The sequence below is a fragment of the Mustela lutreola genome, chromosome X, assembly GCF_030435805.1.
Source record: "Mustela lutreola isolate mMusLut2 chromosome X, mMusLut2.pri, whole genome shotgun sequence".
In the NCBI taxonomy this organism is placed as follows: domain Eukaryota; kingdom Metazoa; phylum Chordata; class Mammalia; order Carnivora; family Mustelidae; genus Mustela; species Mustela lutreola.
The window spans coordinates 117,646,909-117,662,750 of NC_081308.1; positions in this window are offsets into that span (position 1 = coordinate 117,646,909).

Sequence of the window (15,842 nt, forward strand, 5' to 3'; positions counted from 1 at the left end):
CAACCATGCTTGGAAAAGGAGTGCCCCACCCCCGCCACACCTCATTCGTGTATTCACTTGGGGTTTTTTTGTTTTTTTTAAAGATTTTATTAATTTATTTGACAGACAGAGATCACAAGTAGGCAGAGAGTCAGGCAGAGAGAGAGGGGGAGGGAGGCTCCCCACCAAGCAGAGAGCCCGATGTGGGCCTCGATCCCAGGACCCTGGGATCATGACCTGAGCCAAAGGCAGAGGCTTCAACCCACTGAACCGCCGAGGTGCCCCTCACTTGTTTTTCAAAGGCTGGGGCATATCAGGACATGCTGGGAAATCTGGGGAGTTCAAAATAAGCATCCCAGAATGATGGAGAAGAGTGCTGTTACAAATGGTGATTTTAAGAGTTCTTGGGTATACAGGTTGACCTGTGAGGAAAATCGATATATGAAAACAACCTTCATTGTCTATGGTGTTGCACAATCTCTCCAGAAAACTTCACAACTCATTACATTCTTGGGATGCCTGGGTGGCTCCATTAGTTAAGAGTCTGCCTTCAGCTCTGGTCATGATCCTCGGGTCCTGGGATCAAACCCGCATGGGGCTCTCTGCTCAGCAGGGAGTCTGCTTCTTCCTCTCCCTCTCCCTGCCCCCCTCAAATAAATAAATACTTTTTTAAACAACTCATTACATTCTTATGTGAAGCTGCTTCACCGTACTGCTCTCTAAAATTTCCCCCACATATTCGACTTCTAGGACCCTTCATCTCTGATTAAGGAGGGCTCAGTTTGATAAAGCAATGAGAAGGAATGCTGCTTACATTATCCAGCTGACTATACCATTTGCAGGATAGTAAAAAAGTGAGGTTCATAGGAAAGGGGGAGACATATGACACTCAGGGTCCTGCATTGGAAGACTCTGGTGTGAGTATATTTAAAGAAAGAAAGAAAGAAAGAACCAGAAGACATGAGTAAGTGGTAACTTCAAATATTGAAAAAAATTCATCTCATCTAAATATATAAGAAAACTACAGATGTTCCTTTAACATATGCAGTCCTATGCAAATGATTATGTAAATTAAACAAAAAGTTGGAACTGGCAAATTCTCAGGTTTCCAAGATTTTATGTTAACCTAGTATTCGTCATAGAAACAAGGTTGAGGATTTTTGCTTATATCCCAAAGCACTTAGATGTGTGGGGGGAGGCAAGATAGAATGACATGTTACATCAACAGTGTTGAAGGACATGCTGGATAGATGGTTGGTTGGATGGATGGATGGATGGATGGATGGAATTATGGATGGAAGGGTGGATGGATGGATGGATGGATGGATAGATTGATTGATAGACTGATCATAGTTTTTCCCTTCAAAATGTTGGCCACCTCATCCATCATGCTTGGTTGTGGGCAGCAATGGGACAAGAAATAGAAATGAATCTGAATTGCAGTGAATTTTGATGAAGGCCTAGTTCATGCAATAAAGATTGGAAAAAAAAATCCTCAGCCCACAAATTCCCAGAGGAATGGAAATCTTTAGAGATAGCTACAGGGGAAGAATGATGACCTAGTGTAACAGGCTCCATCCAATCTTCAGACTCTGGTCCTTTCAGGGGTAGAGATAAAGGGGGATACTTTGTAGTGGGTCAGACTCCCCCAGCCAGCATCACCTGGGTCCATTTCATAGACCAAAGGAATGAGGTTATGAAGACTGACAGCAGGCTGGCTCAAACCCTAGCTGTCTTCCATCCAGGAAAAATTCTTCCAAGTCCTCTCCCCATGCTGTACTGACCACAGATGGCAGTGTCATAGACATACTCTTTTTTTTTGTTATTGTTTTTATTTTGTTATATATCAGGACAGAAAGAGCTTCATTTTTTTCTAAAGGCTGCATTGTACTCTTTTTTAATTAAATTTATTTATTTTCAGCATAACAGTATTCATTATTTTTTCACCACATCCAGTGCTCCATGCAATCCGTGCCCTCTATAATACCCACCACCTGGTACCCCAACCTCCCACCCCCCCACCACTTCAAACCCCTCAGATTGTTTTTCAGAGTCCATAGTCTCTCATGATTCACCTCCCCTTCCAATTTCTCCCAACTCCCTTCTCCTCTCTAACTCCCCATGTCCTCCATGCTATTTGTTATGCTCTACAAATAAGTGAAACCATATGATAATTGACTCTCTCTGCTTGACTTACTTCACTCAGCATAATCTCTTCCAGTCCGGTCCATGTTGCTACAAAAGTTGGGTATTCGTCCTTTCTGATGGAGGCATAATACTCCAGAGTGTATATGGGCCACATCTTCCTTATCCATTCGTCCGTTGAAGGGCATCTTGGTTCTTTCCATAGTTTGGTGACCGTGGCCATTGCTGCTATAAACATTGGGGTACAGATGGCCCTTCTTTTCACGACATCTGTATCTTTGGGGTAAATACCCAGGAGTGCAATGGCAGGGTCATAGGGAAGTTCTATTTTTAATTTCTTGAGGAATCTCCACACTGTTCTCCAAATAGGCTGCACCAACCTGCATTCCCACCAACAGTGTAAGAGGGTTCCCCTTTCTCCGCATTCCCTCCAAAACATGTTGTTTCCTATCTTGTTAATTTTGGCCATTCTAACTGGTGTAAGGTGATATCTCAATGTGGTTTTAATTTTAATCTCCCTGAGGGCTAGTGATGATGAACATTTTTTCATGTGTCTGATAGCCATTTTTTGAAGCAGATTCCCTAATGATAGTTTCCAAACTTCTGTTCTTTCAAATAAATGCTGCAACACATAGCCTTATACCTGCGGGAGAAAAACAGAAATCAGGTTGTGGACCTGAGGTTGGGGGAATATTTCCTAGCATTGGGGCCAGCAGCTATGTAGCTAATGAGTGGTAGAAGAAGATTCCTTCTCTTCCTTCTTTTATCCTGAGTCCAGAACTGAGAGCAAGTGAAGATTTGAGGAAGGTCTGATGTTCTTTCTACCCACTATCTAACCAAATACAGCATGCTGGGTATTATAGGCCATTCCTCTGTGCCCAGCTCTATGCCATGGAAGATAGAGCAATGAATTAAGTCACAGTTCTACCCATAACAAGCTGGGACCATCCTTGGGATTATAAAACATTCACACTTGTGACAATTTGTCCAAGGTAACATACTTTAATTGTGTGATAGAGACCTTTAGGCATAATACACAGTAGCCCCTTAATTACTAATCTAATCCCACAAATACTTACTGAGCCTTCACTCTGACTGAGGAACTGACCAAGACAGACACAGTTCCTACAATCATCTGGGGAGATAGAAAGTGAACATGTGCAATCACTATCCCGTATGGGATACTCTCATCCATTACGACTGAGGGTTCCGATTTACACGGCTGGTGAGAAGACAAACAGGTAGAGCCTCTCTGGAAAACTGTTTTGTAGCTTTTAACAAGAAGTTAAACATACTCCGTGATCCCACCCTTCCACTCCTAGAAAAATGCAAACATACATCCACAAAAAGACTTGCACACAGAGGTTCACAGCCACCTTCTCGTAACAGCCAAGAAAGGGCACACAACTGAAATCGCTCACAACAGGTGAACGGACAGACAAACTGCAGGTTGCTTGTACAATGGACTACTATGTAACAGTAAGCAGTAAGTAAGCAGAGAGGCCAGCAGAGAGAGAGGAGGAAGCAGGCTCCCTGCTGAACAGAGAGCCCAATGCGGGGCTTGATCCCAGGACCCTGGGATCGTGACCTGAGCCGGAGGCAGAGGCTTAACCCACTGAGCCACCCAGGCGCCCACAATTGTTTTATAAAGAGAAAAATAACTGACAATTCTAGAAATCACAAGAGTGGTGGCCTCTGCAGGAGGAGGACATGCTGGGAAGGTGCAGGAGGGAATTTCTGGGATGCTAGAAATGGTGTGGATCCTGATCCACGTGGTGGGTACACAGGTCTATACACCTATAGAGTTCATCCAGTTGCACACTAGAAATAGTGCCCTTTACACATTTACTGTGTGTATGCTGTGTCTCAGTTGAAAAGTAGAAGAAAAAAACCACACACTTTCTTTGAAGGCACGTTTGCAGGACCTGTCCAAATGTGTATGTACCTACACTCACCCCAGAAATCCCATTTCCAACAGTCTATCCAGTTCAGGAATGCAAAGATTTATGGACAATGTTTTTTTCTTTTTCAGTTATATTTATTTTTTTATATGTTCTCCTTTTAAGTTTTTAATATGAGTTAAATTGTTATTACAATAATAATAACAATAATAATAATAATGGGGCACCTGGGTGGCTCAGTGGGTTGAGCCTCTGCCTTTGGCTCGGGTCATGATCCTGGTGTCATGGCATTGAGCCCCGCATTGGGCTCTCTGCTCAGCGGGAAGTTTGCTTCTCTCTCTCTGTCTCTCTGCCCGCCTCTCTGCTACTTGTGATCTCTGTCTGTCAAATAAATAAATAAAATCTTTAAAAAATAATAATAATAATAATAGTACAATATTATTGACTGTAGTCCCTCTGCTGTACTTTTCGTCTCCGTGACTTATTTATTCTCCAGCTGGAAGTTTGTACTTCTTAATCCCTTTTATCTGTTTTTGTCCGTGGGCAAAGTTATTTACTGAAACCCTGGAATAGTGAAAACAGGGGATAAACTAAAGTCCAGTGATATTGTAATAGGTAAATAAACATGGCCTGTGTGTAATATGGGATGATATTCAGCTGATAAAAAGAATAGGTTATATCAATATGATTGAAACTGTAAGGATATCCACAATATATTTTTATTCTAAAAAACAAATTGCCAAACAGTACATAAAGTGTAATAAAGTATGTGTACAAATAAAACTGTGTGGTGAACGCTACCTTCCTGGTCAATAGAGGCTTACCTCTGGGAAGAATGATTGGTGGGGAATTTCAGTTTTTAATTTAAATACTTAAGTATTGTTTTCATGTTTATAACAAGCCTCTATGACTTTTATAATTTAAAATTTTCATAAGGATTGGAATATACACAGGGCTGTGAGTTTCCCTGACTTGGGAAATCAAATGGCCGATGATGCTCTTTGCTCACTAAGATCATAATAGTGGAAGTGATCGAAGGGGGGTTGCTGAGAAAGATGATACATTCAGTCTTGGACATCTGGTTTTGAGATGTACACATCTGGAAGGGAGGTGACGTGTAGGTCTGGGGCAGAGGAGAGAAATTAGGGATGGAGCTCAAGATTCGAGGGTATGAATGGCAATCCATGCCACTGTCGGACTGGATGAGATTACAAAGGGGAGCAAAGGGGTTCAGAAATGAAGAACACAAGGAGCAGATAGAATTGGATCAGCCTGCAAAGGATGCCTTGAAGGACTGGCTAGAGAGGTAGGCAGAAAATCAGGAGCACGAGGTGTCATGCAAGCCAAGGAAAAAGAAGTTCATGATGGACAAAGTACTCAGTGGTGACAAATGTTGGTGTGAATGGACATGCACTAAGGAGAGAAACATGTGTCCTGGAGTGAGTGACAAGAGAGCTTCGGTGAGGTCCAGGAGGTTGTGTGCATTGGGGGGCCAATGTAGCTCTTTTATTAAATGCAGTTGCTAAGTGGCAGGGGTTGATGGTGGAGACGATGGTCACAAGAAGGGACTGAGGTTGAGAAAGATCTCTTTTTACATCGTTTTTTAAAAGATTTTATTTTTAAGTAGTCTCTACACCCAATATGGAGCTCGAACTCACAACCCCGAGATCAAGAGATGGAAGCCAGGTGCCCCGAGAGAGTTTTTTAAAATGTAGTCTTAAAATCAGAAAGATTTAAACACCTTGACACGGTGATGGGCGGTAGCTAGTAGAAGAGTAGAGAAGGACTTCAAGGGCGCTCTCATCTGATAGCAACGATTTTCTCCAGGAAGTAGGAGGTGACAGGACCTGCTGGGAGTGTGGGGAAGAAGTGACGAGATGGAGAACAGAAGGAAGCGCTCAGGAGGGAAACGAGAATTGGGAGGCCTCCTTACAGCCCTAGTTGCCGTGAAGGACCATGGTCTGTGTCATTTGGGGGGATTATGGGAGCCCGTCTCCCGGGAGGAAGGGAAGAGATAGCAGGTCTACACAACGGCGAAAACTCTGACCGACTGGGTGGATGGATTCAAACCCCGAGTCGATTGAGTGAAGAAAACCTACTCCCACAGCTCCTCAGCACCGCAAGAGTCCCAATCCTGTTTACTGCCCTAGCTGAAGCATGTGGATGTCATTCTGTCACCGGTGTCAGAGCCAAGGTGACCCTACCAGTAGCACTTCGCCATTCTAGTCACAGCTCTGAAGTGGCCCCTTTCCTCTTCACGCCTGCACTTACAATTCTGTTCTAAATTGGAAAGCTTCTTACCGCAGCATTATTTATGGTGACGGGAAGTTGGAAGCAATCTGACATATTCATCACCAAGAGAGTGGAGAGGCGAAGTGTGGTTGGAGGCACGCTCCAGAGCTGTTCTCAGCAATTAGAACCAGAGGATTCAGTGTACACGAGCAACATGCAGAGGCTTTTCAAGCATCGTGTTGGGTGTAAAAAAAATAAATAAATAACAAGAGACAGAATAATATGGATAGCCATATCATTTACAGAAATTTAAAAAGACATTTACTGAAAATGAGACTACACACTTTGTAAGAACCCATACCAAAAAAAAAAAAAAAAAAAAAGAGTCGTTAAACAGAAGAGAAAGTTTGCCAGTGAGGGGGAGGGGAGACCATCGATGGGGTGTGGGGATGACAGGCAATAATAAAGTAAACCAGATCCCCCTGAGAAATGCGTCGCTGGCTGGGTTTGATGGTCAAAGTCATGCCCTCAGTTGCAAACCCAGGCCTCCTGGGCCCAGGACTCCCTTCTTCTGACCACACATACCCACTCGGGAGAATTCTCCCATGTTTTGCTGCTGTTGTTTGCTTCTGAAATGAATTCGACTCCATCCTGGGGTTTCTGCTTCCTTCATTTTTTTTTTTTTAATTTAAAATTAAAAGCAGAAAAAGAGTGTACCGTTGTGACCTGCAAGAGTTCTCAACTGCCTTTTTTTTTTTTTTTTTTTTTTTTAGTTTATTGTATACTACTGAATGCTCGAATTTGCAGCAGCAGGCTTCCAGGGGTTTCAAAAGTGTACTAAGCATGCTGTCCCTTCTGAATTAATAACAATGCCTCACGGGGCCCGAGGAGGCAGAATGTTTATCTATGTGCTTCTCAACACGTGTCAGCCTTGGGTCATGGTTTCAGTAGATCAGTTCCCTGCCCCGATCACCCTCGCTTATGTACCCAGGACACAAGTGAGCATGAAAGCTTTCTGGAGACCTGGTGCTACTTTTCTGCAACATTTGTTCCTTCTTATTTGATGTTGCCGTATGCCTCCTCCCCGCCTTACACAGACTAAATTCTGGTCGGTTCTATATTGCATGACCTACTCAACTCAATGTTCTTTAGGACAGTCATCATCATAACGTGTTGTATGCTTGGTTGTCACAAAACTACCCTGCTTTCTTGGCCCACAGGAAGGGTTTCGGGGCACACCTGCTGAGAACCACTGCTCCAGGCTGTGATGCGGTATAGCGGAATGGAGTCTTTAAGGGCACGAGCTTTAGTATTGGAGACTCCAGAGTTTAGATGCGACACCCATCACTGGGCAACCAACCTTTGGCAAGATACTTAGGCTTTTTAATTCAAACCAATGGACATAAATGGTTCTGCCATATGCAAGGTGCTGTTCCAGGTGCTTGGGGGTAGGGTAGGAAGCCAAACAGATGAAAACACCTGCCCTCATGGAGCTGACATTCTAAGAGGGGGAAATAGACAACAAACAATTAACGTAATAAGTAAATTAAGTGACGTGGTAGGAGGTGGTGTCATGGGTTAAAGAAAAAGTTGAGAAGATTACTTGGACACTGGGTTGCTGGGGAGAGGGCACAGGTGGCAGTATTAAATGGGGTGATTAGGGTAGGTTTTATTGAGAAGGTGACCTCTGAACAAAGAGAAAAGGGAATTAGCCACACAGCTACCCATGGTAGGCAGAAGTTTTCTTGGCAAGATCAATGAACGGGGAGGTAGCAGCGGGGGGGTAACAGTGATAAATAGTTGAATTCTGGATCTATTTTGCAAGTAGATCCATCATAATTTCATGACAGATTGGGGTATGGTGATTGAGAAAAAAATATATCAAGAATGACCCCCCACCCACGTTTTTTGACCTAAACGATGAGAAGAATGGAGATACTGCCTACTTCCCCAAAAGGGTACAGTTTGGAGCAGGTTTCTCTTTTGTCTTACTTTTTCATCATGGAGCAAGATCAGGAACAGTATTTTGGACATATTGAGACGTCTACTGGAAATCCTAGTGAAGCTGATGTTGAGTAGGAAGTTAGATACACAAGGTCAAGGGGGAAGTCTGGGCTAGAGCTATACATTTGGGAGTCATTGGTGTAGAGATGAGTTTGAGACTAGATGAGACCACCAGACGAGTGAGTAGAAACAAGAGAAGAGCCCCAAGGACTGGGTTCTGAGGCCCCACAGCCTGGAGAAGTCAGGGAGGGGCCCAACCGGCAAAGGAGACTAAGGAGTGTCTGAGAAGTTGGAGGAAAACCAAGACAGCACGGGGTCCTGAAAGCCAAGGGAAGGGAGTGAGGCAAGAAGAAGGGAGCGATTCGCCATCTTCAACACTGCTGATGGATCAAGAAAGACAAGGACTGAGAACGGACCCCTGGGCTGGGAATGGGAGGGCTCTCGGTGACTTAATTAGAGCGGGTTTTATGGAGTAATGGAGACAAGAACCTAACCGGAGTAGCTCTAAGAAAAAAACTGGAGACAGGGAATAGAGACAAGTCTTTCATGAAATGTGCTGTGAATGAGAACAAAGAAATGGGTGGTAGCCCTAGCTTGCTCGCCTGTCAAAAAGGACGAATCGTCTTGCCTATCTCTCAGTGTTATTGAAAAAAATGACGAAACTCAACAAAATGATTTTGCGTTCTGAGACAGTACAAGTAACGTGTCACACAGTAGGTCCTCAATAAACGGCAGCCATTATCTTTACACTGTTTACACCGGCATCAGAAGCATGTTCTGGCACCTTTTTACATAATCCAGACTTTAATGTCTTAGACTAATGTCTTAGGTGAGTCACTGTGTGAGGGAAACAAACAAACACACATCTCAGAAATAAGTTCTGCTGTAGAACACGTCAAACCACCTCTCACAAGATGACCTCCAAAGAACACATCTGCTCAGTTTTCATCACATTTGTGTTCCCTAGGATGTAGTAATTATATGTAACTACCAGAGGCCTAAGAAAAAAGCTTCTTTCGAAAACACAATCTTCTCTCAAAATGGGATAAGCATCTCCATTAGTGAGCATGTCTCTTGAGTATCACAAGGCTGTAAAGTTGCCTCCTTTTTTCCTGTACATACAATATTTTTCCCTCTCTCATCTCCTAATTGCCACGTTAAATGGCATAGAAGGAAACTGACATTTGAGACTTTTTTTTCCTGTCCAAGCCGATGCTCCCTCTAACCCCTCCCCCTTTTTTAAGATATTAAAAACAATATTAACAATATTACATAAGCATTATGAAGACTGAACAGTCCGGAAGAGAGTTTAGTTGTGAAAGGAAACACAACTTGAAAAGAAGTGAATTTGACTGGTACTTCTCAGTTACACAGAACAGTTAGGGTGTCGTATGTTAATTAGGCATAACTGGTGAGCAGTTGGCATGAGTGATTTGAATTAGTTATTCTTTTGCACAGCCAAGACTGATTGCATCTTTCCTCTGTTAATTTTCCAGGCACTCATATTTCTATTGATGATGAGGATGTGTTCCAACATACCACATTCTATTGTGTGTGTTTATTTATTAATTCCTTCCTGTTTCAAAGAGAAGTAGTTCTTCCTTTCTAACACACACCCTCCCGTCACCCCCTCAGCAACCTACCATCGGCCGGTGACAAAAGCCCGTCCCTCTCTACTCATAATGCCCAAATCTTTGGCACATGGAGCTTCCGGCCCCCGGGCCCTAGCTCCTCCTCGAGCCGACCCTCCCCCCTTCTTTCTGCCAACACCCAACCCGTCACAGTCCCCACCACTCTTCCTTCCCCTGAAACCTGGCTTCGTGGTCCCCTGCACCACCGAAACTGCTCTGGTAATCATTACCGAGGACCCACTGATTGGCCGATCTGATGACTGCCCAACCCCCCTCCCCAGCCTCTATCCTTTCCAATCTCTTGTAGCATTCCAAACTGGGGACGACTCCTCCGTGCTGACACATGGTCCTCCCTCAGCTTCCTTGACAACTAACTATTCTGTCCTGGATCTCGGCTTCTTTCGGGAGCCCTCTCTTTAGTCTTGTTCTCTTGCTTTGTGTATTTTCCCTGGGAAAGAGACTTCACTTCCAGGGCTTTCCTTATCAGGAAAAGGCTTGTAACTTTCATGTCCATATCTGCAGCCCAAAGCTCTCCACTGAACTCCAGCCCCATATTTCCAACTTTTATTGGACACCTGCCCCTAAATGACTCATAGACGCTTCAAACACCACGTGTTCACATCCAAACTCATTAGCTTCATCCCCGCCTGCCCCAGTCTGTGCCAGTGCCCAAACCGGAAAGCTGGGAGTACGTCTCCTTTCCCTCCAACATCTGGTCACCCACATCTGAAATGTTCCACAGTTCTGAAATGACGCTGGAATGCTTACTGCCATCTCCTTCCACGGGTGCCATGGGCTGGGTTCAGGGTCTCCACATATTTTAAGCAAAGTTCTTCCTGCCCCTTCCACCCCACCCCCAACTCTGTTGACTGCAACCACACTGAACTACACAGCCTTCCCCCAATGTCCGATCATCTCTTACACTAAGAAGCCGAATCTAACTTACTTACATTTCTGAAATGTATTTCTTATACTGTAGAAAACGCCATCTGTGTTTAACCTACAGTATATGCAGGCTCTAAGCCAATTATGCTACGTAACTGAATATTCAGTGCAAGGAGGCTCTATGGGCTGGTGGATGCGATGTGCTTTGTTGAGCTAACAGGGCCTGAGGGCCCGGAGGAGCTCCTTTGGGGTCCCAGGCTCATTGGTCTGGGACAGGTCTCCCTCTGTCCCTTCCCAGAAGTATTATGCAGATTACAAAAGAAAGACTAATGGCCAGATTTCATTCAAGGGACTCCTGCCTTGTTCTGTGCAGTGGAGGTATGTAAAAAGAAAATGCCCATTCTCCCCCCTAAAGCAAAAAAGGAACCCCACAGCGAGCTAGAAAAAGCAGGTCTAATTCCTGACAGCAGCCTTTCCCAGCACTCTCCACTCAACCCATTTGGAGAGAATAGATATGATTGCCATTCGCTCAGCTCATCATTAAGGAGCATTTAGATTTAACAAAGGTGTATTTTAAAAAATGTCTTTGTCTCATTGTTACATTTTTCTTTCAAGAGAGATCCTAGCAGAGTACAGTATTTCTTGGATCTTTCCCTCAGTTCTCTAGCCATCATCCCAGTACTGATCTTAATAACGTCATTCCTGGGCATTTATAAGGTCTCTCCACCTCCCATATTTGCATGGCTCCTCCCCCCATCTGATCACGTGCTTCTGCAGGGGCCTGTCCCTTAACAAGGATTCATTGAGTAACAGGTTAACAAGAACTAACTGAGGAACAGCTCTGGATTGACACCACCCCACCCCCAAGGAGATTGGGGAAGGAGTGGGAGATACCTGGAAACCAGGTGTCCCCAAATATCACCTCTGCATGGACAGACACCTTCTATGTGTGAGCAGCTCCTCACAGGCATGGGTGTCTGCTGCCCATCTGCCCTGCCCCCAATGCTTTGTGTACACCTCATAGGGGGTACTCCTTTCATCAGATTGGACACTCTCTCTTATCTTGTGACAGTGACCTCCTTGAGAACAGGGACTGTGGGACACATAGGGCTTAGTGGCCCCCAGAAGAGTCTAAATAAATGCTAAACTAAGCTGCAAGCTGAGGGCCATGGGTCATATTGGAGCTCAGGCTGGCAGTCTGGAAAGTTCTGGAGAGTTCTGGAAGGGGTAACTGAGAGTCTCTCTCTAACAAGCCAAAGACCACACTTTGAGTAGTGATGACTCCAGGTCACCTTCCCTATCTGTCTTCAGGCCTTCTAGTCACTGGAGTCAAGACCCCCGTGTTCAGTTGGGTAGAGATGCCAAGTACCAAGGGGCCCTGCCCAGGAGGGTGACGAGGGTTGAAATCTGAACCCTGTCCACCAACGCTTGCACCATGGTACTGGCCACATGTGCTAGAAGGAAGGGACACCTTCCCTCCCTTTGTTTCTGTGACCCACAAAGGCTCAGGAAGCTCCCGCGGGGACCATACCCATCAGAAGCAGGCACCTTTTCCCTGATTCATACAAAAGTGCCAGATGGGTGATAGCCCAGCCCACTGCACGCTTTATCCTTTGCTCCTTTCTGACGGATCACCCAGGTTGACGCTTCTGTGTACAGCTGGATTTTGCTTGGCCACTATCATGCGGCCCCTGCATTTGTGGATATGAAAGAAACAGCGGAGTACTCTTCATCACAGGACGGGGGCTCCCTTTTTACTCGCTTCGTGACTTCAGGCAGGGCGCATAAACCCTTTGAGCCTTGGTTCCTCACTTATCAAATGAGGACTGGCAAGACCTGCTGTACTGGCTTTCTCTGGGTTATTGTGAGGATCAAAAGTGATAACCTAGGGGAAAGCCCTTTGTAAATTGTAAGGTTCTGTACAAATGTTAAGGATTATTACAAAGGGGTTAGGTGGCATATCTTTAAATCCCTTTGAAATTCTCCCTGGCTCAGAAGCACAGTGCCCGGCCCACAGTGGCTTCAGAGCCCATGACTCGTTGACCGGCTGCGGGAATGGGTCCTCTCTGCACTCTTTCTAACAAAGTGCAGCGTATGGCGGTGAACAGCACTGTGCCAACTTGGGAAGGAACTGTCACTCGACTCCATCGGCTGACAGAGTCAGCAAGAAGACAAGCACAGGACCTCACCAGGAACAGGCGGTAGAGAAACACCAAGGAAAAGACACCAAGTTCCGAAAGATTTTTTTTTTTTTTTCAAATTCAGAGGGTTGACTCACCTGTTTATATGCTAAAAAGAACCCCCTTATTTTGATCTCGGAATACTTTCTCTCCTAGTAGTCAAATTTATTATGGAATAAAACATTTTGATAATTGCTTTTTAATATGATGAAAGGTTGGAACCTTTTCCAATGACAAGGAAATGAGAGAATATAATGGAATGATGTCTTGTAATTTTTATAACTTCCAAATAGCAAATGAGAGAGTCGTTCATTTATTCACTGAAGTTTCCTTCCAGAATCACAGAAGTACTCCTACACAGCAATTAGGAGGGGGAGATGAGTGTTTAAGCATTAGCTGTAACTTGTCTTTCTGGGAAGGAGGGGGTTAGGTTTAAGCTGTTGGCAATGGGGAAAGTTAATTAAGAAATAGAAAATTTCAGTTATTACTTCCCTCTTTTCTGCAAAGGTTTTCTAAATTGAGAAGTAAAATAAATCATTTCTGTAATTTTCAAGTTTGCTTTAAAAAAGGAAGCCACGGTAAATAATCGACACGTATTTTAAATATTAATCTTTGTTTTAAAAATATGGTTCTTCAGGGAGATGTTTCTTATCTAGCGCTTGTCAAAGTCCATGGCTGTGCAACTCAGTGGGTGGGATGCACAGAGCTATCAATGCTCGGTGCCCCCCCCAACTCCGAGGCCACGGCCACGGCCAACCCCACCAGTGTGTGCCAGAGCTCACAGAGGGCACTGGCGAAGGTAGGGGAGGACTTCAAACAGAGCTGTCCTCCCTGGGAGAGACAGACCCAACTCGATGGCTCTCAGTGCCACATTTTCTTAAGACAGGGAGAGATTTTCAGCCCACCATGAATCACTGTCTTCTTGATGGCCCGAAAAACCAGAGCGTCTTCAGCTTCAGGTGGCAGTAACTTCCCTATGTTCAGTCCCTGCCCTGTTGCTCCTTTCCTGATGGGAGTAGCTGATTTTTCCTTCTTGTCTTTCCTCTGATTGATCTGGGTTTATGTTCTCTGTATGTGTGTGTCTGTCTCTGTCTGTCTGTCTGTCTCTCTCTCTCTCTCTCTCTCTCTCACACACACACACACACACACACACACACAGAGTAAGCCCCTCTGAATCCTCTTTATTTTTTTTAAAGACTTTATTTATTTATTTGATAGAGATCACAAGTAGGCAGAGGCAGGCAGAGAGAGGCAAGCAGGCTCCCCGCAAGAGACCCCAATGTGGGGCTCGATCCCAGGACCCTGAGATCATGACCTGAGCTGAAGGCAGAGGCTTAACCCAAATCCTCTTTAGAAGTTGGTTTAAGTGAAGTTGGGTTGGAAGTTAGGTTTATACCCGGGTGACTCACCCCACACCATATCCCAGCGGGCAAAGGTTACTTCATCTTCTTCCTTGAGTCTTCATTTCTTTTTGACACTTCTCTTCTTCATCTTTACTTGCTGTTTGTTTTCTCACCTACGTACGCTGCCAGTTAACTCTGAAAAGGGAATAACGAAAATTTAATGGAAAGGGCAATGTGTGTTTCATATCCCGTGTATCTGAGCTGAGACCAGTGTGCTTCTGCCGAGAGTGAAAAAGCAGAAAATGGGATTTTGAAGATGGATTTTTATTTCTTACTGTTAAACCAGAAGATTAGTGGTTACAACAAAATCACTCCCTTGCTGTCCTATTCAGCAACGTCCTAATTATATATTTGCCCTCCTCTGAATATATGTGACTTTTAGGCCACATCAAATTCTTTTTAGAAACAAGATGTGTGCAAATAAAACAGGTTTTTGTCGGAAGGGGGGTTGGTCTGCTGTTTTCACATTTTACATGCCATGATTTGTCTCCATCATTCCTTCTTTAGCTCATCATTCAAAGCCATTCATTCATTCATTTGATAAACACTCAGCGAGAGCCTCACTGTGTGCCAGATCGATTAAAGCTGCTGACAGCAGACGGGGTGCAGTGGTCACTAATTCTCAGTCAAGGAGGCTGAAGTAGGCTTCACAGAGGAGGTGGCTTTTAAGCAGATCCCTGGAAGATGAGGTGGTTTCTGAAAATGCTGAGCCCAGGTGTCTGTAAGCACTACTCGGCCTCGGGGACCTTCTCAGTTGGCTCCCGGCCTTCTTCCCATTCTGTTCTGGCTGCCCCCACATTCCTCCCCACTTCAGCTGGGCTGTTACAGGGATTGCACCTGCTTCCCCAGTCTGGTTCTCAGTGACCAGCGAAGACGTACACTGGTCCTGCTTCTTTCCACTTCTGTCCGCCTTGGGATATGCCGTGTCAGAGCCTCCAGCCTTTGGGATCCAAGTCCAACCACTTGGGGTCTGCATCCTCCCTGACTCTCTGCCTCCGTCGCCAACTTCCCTACGCTGGCAAGGAGGGACGATGTGCTCAGACAGGAACTCTGCTGGTTGGCATGGTGCTACAGGACTAGTGTAGCGCTCCTGGCAGTCTACCTTGTCCTAGCTAGAGACTTGACAGTTCTTGCACCAAAGATCACCCCAGAGACAGAATAAGAAGAATCCAATGAGTCTGGGGTGCCTGAGTGGCTCAGTCAGTTAGGTGCCCGGCTCTTGATTTCCACCAAGACCTGACTTTCACTGGAAATAGATTTATTTTTCCTCGGGATTTTTAGTTATGTTGCGGGGGGGGGGGGGAGTCAGGCATATCAGTATGGATTTTAAGATTTTATTTATTTGAGAGAGAGAGAAAGCATAAAAGAGGCGAGGGGCAGAGGGAGAAGCCGGCTCCCTGATGAGCAGAGGGCCTGATGTGGAAATTGATCCTGGGACTCCAGGATCATGACCTGAGCCGAAGGCAGCTGCCTAACCAACTG